Raw genomic sequence first — 5626 nt, forward strand, 5'->3', positions numbered from 1 at the left:
GCCCACGTTCTCCCTTGGTTCCACTTTCATGTATACCTTGTATTTGATATTAGTTAGTGAGTATTTGGCTATCATATAGAGTTTAAATTTCTTGGCTGAATGTTAAATGTCATTACTTGATATGTGCTTCAATTTGAGATGTCAAAATGCTTACTGAGTCATATCATCTCCTAAGTATTACGTTTATGTCACATTTGCTTCCCATGTCATTGTTATTATCGTAAGTCCATATTCATATGTCTTCTACTACTGGTCCATATTCCAAATCTCACCAAGGATTATGACCACAAAAACAACAATCTCAAACGAGTTATGATCATCAAAAGAACAATCTCAAAAGAGTTATAAACCCCAAAACAACAATCTTAAAGATTAAAGAAGCTAAGTGAAGCAGTCTGTATAATTATAGGTGGCAGCCCAGGGGAAAAATCCTAGCATGGGTCGATCCCAATTGGTATAGAAGGGTAGCAGCTCAGGGGCGAAAGCCTAGCATGGGCCTATCCCAATAGGTATAGAAGGGTGGCCGCTCAGGGGTAAAAGTCTAGCATGGGCCGATCCCAATTTGCGTAATTTTGAGGACAACATCCCAGGGGTTAAAATGCCTAGCATGGGTCATCCTCTTCTATCACTGATCAGCTAGTCATTTGTATCACATGCCCTACAAAGATTATAAAGTACAGAAAAGTAAAGAAAAGAATGTAACATACAGGATTCCACAAGTATAAGCAAAGGCGGTCTCAAACCTTTATCTATTTGTATTTGGTTTCATTTGAGCTCTCATTTAACATTATGCCTTACATATTGAGTACATTCTTTCGTACTCGTCCTTTATTGGGGATGCTTCATTTCATGCTGCAGGTATAGGTACTCAGCTAGTAGATCTCCCCAATAGAAGCACATGATACTCAACGGTTGTTCGTGAGCTCCAAGTTGATTCAAGGCTTTGCCGAGTCTTTACTACGCATATTTTCATAGTGGTATAGTCGTGGATTCCAGTAGAGGCTTTGTGGACATTGTAAAGCTATCATCTGTATTCATAGTTTTTCTTGTCACATGTTATAGTTCAGGTAGTCGACATGTGTTGTATATGTAGCTTCTCATTAGTAAATCTATCTGCATAGTAGTTCACTGTCTCATCATAGATCACTTGTAAAGCATGTGTTCATATGGTACTTGTCCGCCTCGCTATGGGTTGGGGTATGACAAAAGTTGTATCAAAGAAGTTCGTCCTAGGGAGTATACAAAGCCGTGTCTAGTAGAGCCTTACTTATGAATGTGTTGCGCGCCACATTTATAATTAGGGGGCTGCTTGGACATTTAGGAAATGTTACCTTCCTTCATAATCCAGATCGTGCGATAGAGCGAAGTTAAGAAGTAAATTTTGCACTTGTACCTAATCATGTTATTCATATTATACTTACCATGGTTAAGGTTAATGGTAGCTAAAGTGTCAACATGTAACATACATAAAAGAATCTTGAGTTACCAAAATTTAGACTAGATTGAGCTCATTTTATTTGACCGTCTCACTCCACAAGGTATGTAATGGCTTTTACGTTATTTGCATCTAAAGTTGCATTTTGTACCATTTGTATCACGTTGGTTCAATTGAGAAAGATATAGTATATGCTTAAAAAATTATTGGTTACCTATTTACATATATGAGTTGTAGCATTTCCAGGCACATCTTCTTAGGAGGATGTAACCAACTCTTGAGTTCTATATTTACTCTATACTTATAGTATCTATTCCTATAGATGACACTTGTTCTTAGTTTGTGATATACATAGAAGTTTCAGTGTTACACATGTTCTCGAAATTGATGTTGTTGAACCAATTTCTTTTAGTTGGAAAAATGTAGTGGCACAATCTGATAGGTGGATGTATCAGTGCAATAGTGTTACTAGAGATCCCTTAATTGGCTGATAAGGCCCAAATTCTCACCATATATCATCCTGAGTATGTTAATATTTGGCTTTTATATGGTATGTGCCAACAACCCCGAATAAGTACTAATAACATTTGTATTCTTTTCATGGTTATAAAACTTAGGGATAAGTATGCCAATTGCTGCAAATGATATATTCCTGGTAGTTCCTACTATGATCTATGTGTTGGCTATAGAGAAATAGTATGTGACTAAAGGGTAATGTTAACAAAAGGAAAATTGATTGGTTAGACCTCAGTTGTGATTAGTCAGGTTGTACATAGTGGGATTAAAGTACATGAAGCTGCTAGTTTTGATTAAACGGTACTTGTTAGATAGGAAGCATGTGAGAATGAAGCTTGAATGACACAGGCCGAAGATGTACGTAGAGCTTCTAGTTAGAAAGAGATGGGATATGTCAAATTCCCTAAACATAGGTGTATGGGTGATATGAGGATGCTATAGAGGAGTGAGATATGTGGTTATGAAAGTGTGATTGCTAAGTGTATGAGACAAGAAAATGGTATCAACTCATCAACCCTAACGAGTTATAGTGGCGGACCTGGGAACAACTATGTCAACCTTTATTACACAAAGAAGTCAATTTAGTATTGATTCAAGTCTTGATATTTGGTCTTGATAACAACAAGAAAAAAAGAGGTGAATTTTAGGTAACCTAGATAGAAGATATATCGGCCTAGTTCATCCACATCATTAGTACAAAAGAGAAGTAGAGCATTATACACATGTATAGACTTCCATCAAATTGAATAGAGCTATTATTGGATTCATTTAATATATGTCTACAGTAATTCGTCAGTCCTAGTCCAGTTAAGGGAGAGGAAAATTGATCATATGCTATTTGTTCTTATTTGCTATCTTTCATGGGAAAAGAGTCGGAGCACCCTCACTTGTTATAAAAAAAGAGGAAATCTATTAGTATGGCCAGACCTATCTAGTTAAGCCCAAATCGGCTAACTCTAAGACATTATGAATCATGATATAGTTTATAGGTACCTGACATTTACATGTTATTAGAGTTCATGTTTTATGGTGCGTTCAAGCTTCACTATTTATTTTCTATTATGACCTTCAAAAGGCACCAGACATTGAGTGTGATGTAACACAAACGAGTAATGAAGGTAAAGTTGACCTCGGTCTCCTACTCCAAAAGATGAACTATTGAGGATCTTTATTTTCTATCTTAACTGGAGTATTTATATTGACCTAGAAGGAAGCCAAGTTCCAATAGCAAAACACCTATAAGAATTCTTAGGAGATTGAAGAGAGTAAATGGGTAAAAATTGTATGTGTTTTAGGGTGAGTAAAAAATATGAGCAGAACTATCCCACCTGTGACTTTACGCTTAAGACAGTGTGTTTGACCTTAACGTGGTAGAGTGGTTCTATAAGATATCTCATAGATTCCAGTGATGGTTTGTATATAATTATACATGTTGCATGTTCTATAACTTATCTATTTGTATGTCATTCTCCCTTTGTGGATTACTTTCTCACAGGTTACCTAATGCCATAGAATGCTTGCATGTAAGTGTTATTCGCTTCAGAGAACCCTTGTTTATTGCTATATGTTTTCATAGGACCTTTTTCCCTACATGTTATTTATTGCACTGGTTACTTTCCTCATGTCACTTGTCCATATTGTGTGGGTACTGCAGGCTAATTGATCATATGACCATTTCTATATATTTTACATGCCTCGTAGCCTACTTGCTTAAACATTTACATGCCTTATAGCTTTTCTGGCCATGTGTTATGTGCTCACTTGCTCATATTTCATATGTGTACTCATTCACATGTTAGTCCACCTATCCATGCGATATAACACACTTGCTCAATGTGATTTGTGTTCCGTAGTTCATTTTCTTTTATGCCTACATGTCTTATAGTCTACTTGCTTACATATTATATATTTCGTAGCTTTAGTACTCATGCATCATGTGCTCATCTAGTCCATTTCCTACATGCCTTATAGCTCATTCGCTCACACACTGCCTTATGAACCATATGCGCGCGTACACCATATATTTATATAGCTTAATGCTCGTATATTATGCGCTCCCTTTTGTGCTAATCTGCCTATGTATCATACCCAATGTGACTTATTTATCTATATAATATGCCCCTCTCTGATTATTGACTTGAATTTTGAACGTTTTTGGAAATCATTTCCTTGTATCATTATGTAGTGAAGAATTTGACCAGAAAAGGTTGGGGATATATGTAAATTTTATCACAATCATAGATAAATAACTTAGCAAAATGCCTTATCCGAAGGTGAGGCATAAAACTTTGGAGTTTATATTAACAACTATGCATTCTTATAAGACTCACCTTTGAAAATCGTCATAAGATCAAAGAGAAGGGAAAGTAGAGCCCCGATAGATTAGGCCTATGATTTTATATGTCAGTTCCATATTAAAAAAATTGGGAGATACTATAGTAATTCTTGATTGTTAAGGCTCGAAAGCTAAGCACAGAAGGTGTAACCTCCATTGAGGTATTGTGGAAGGACTAGAATGTAACATAAGATACTTGAGGATAGAAGATGGTAGAGATCCTAAATACCCCTCCTCATTCTAAACATCAACATAAGGATCTGAGATCATGTTGTCACCTTATATGATCATAAGTCCTACTAGAATTTGTTCATTTGATATGTCAATTGCATGTTTTGTGTTTAGGTATAAAAAATTCCTTATTGGTATGAGTTCTACTTGTGTATCTTCAGTGAATTACATGGTTAAGAAAAGGGTTTGATTTGTCATATTCTAATTTCGTGGACCATATCTATTGAAACGTCATGCGAGACATATATATATGTGTTTTAGGTTAGTCTATATATTTTGGATAGACCTATTTACAAAGGAAACTCTCGCAAATCACCAAATGAAATTCCAAGGTTAACCAAACTATCAGCTTCACTATCATTCAAGGACGAATGATCACAAGGGGCGGAGGATGTAACACCCCATATTCTACGTGTACTAGTTCTATTGATATGACGCTTATAAATTTCCCTGTGGTATAGTTATGGACTCGGTTTCCTATGCAACTAGTGACAATAGAATAGGTTTAAAGTGAACTGTTCGTAGATATTAATGCGACCCGATTAAGTTAAAATCGATGGAAGTATTTAAATGTCACGACCCAAGCCTAGGGCCTAGACGTGACATGGCGAATGAGGAACCCGAAGGAATCCCAAACAAGCCTCTCAAACTTGTCATCACACTTCATCGGTCGCGGAAGTACATTCAACATTAATTATCGGGAAATAGGGACTAAGGGCAAATCATTTCAAAATGACATCATAGAACAAGAGTCAAGCTCATTTACAAAATACTTGTCCAACGCACACCTCTACATACATAGATGGGACGGGGCCATGACATTCTACCAGCTCCCCTCATAGTCAAAATACAATTACAAGCTAAAGTCTCAAAACATAGGAGTAGGAAACATAACATAGCCCTCGAATCATTGAGGACTCACCAACAACTCGGATAAGCACCGTACTAGCCACGTGAACGAAGAGAAGGATCAAGAGTAGCTCCGGTCCCTACATGGTGACATCATGTAGGCAAAATATGCGTTAGTACTTGGAATGTACTAAGTATGCGGGGTGCAACACAACAATAAACAAGGACACAATCGAAATACAAGAAATAGTTTCATAGGC

The sequence above is a fragment of the Solanum tuberosum genome, unplaced genomic scaffold (genome assembly GCF_000226075.1).
Source record: "Solanum tuberosum cultivar DM 1-3 516 R44 unplaced genomic scaffold, SolTub_3.0 scf00547, whole genome shotgun sequence".
Lineage (NCBI taxonomy): Eukaryota > Viridiplantae > Streptophyta > Magnoliopsida > Solanales > Solanaceae > Solanum > Solanum tuberosum.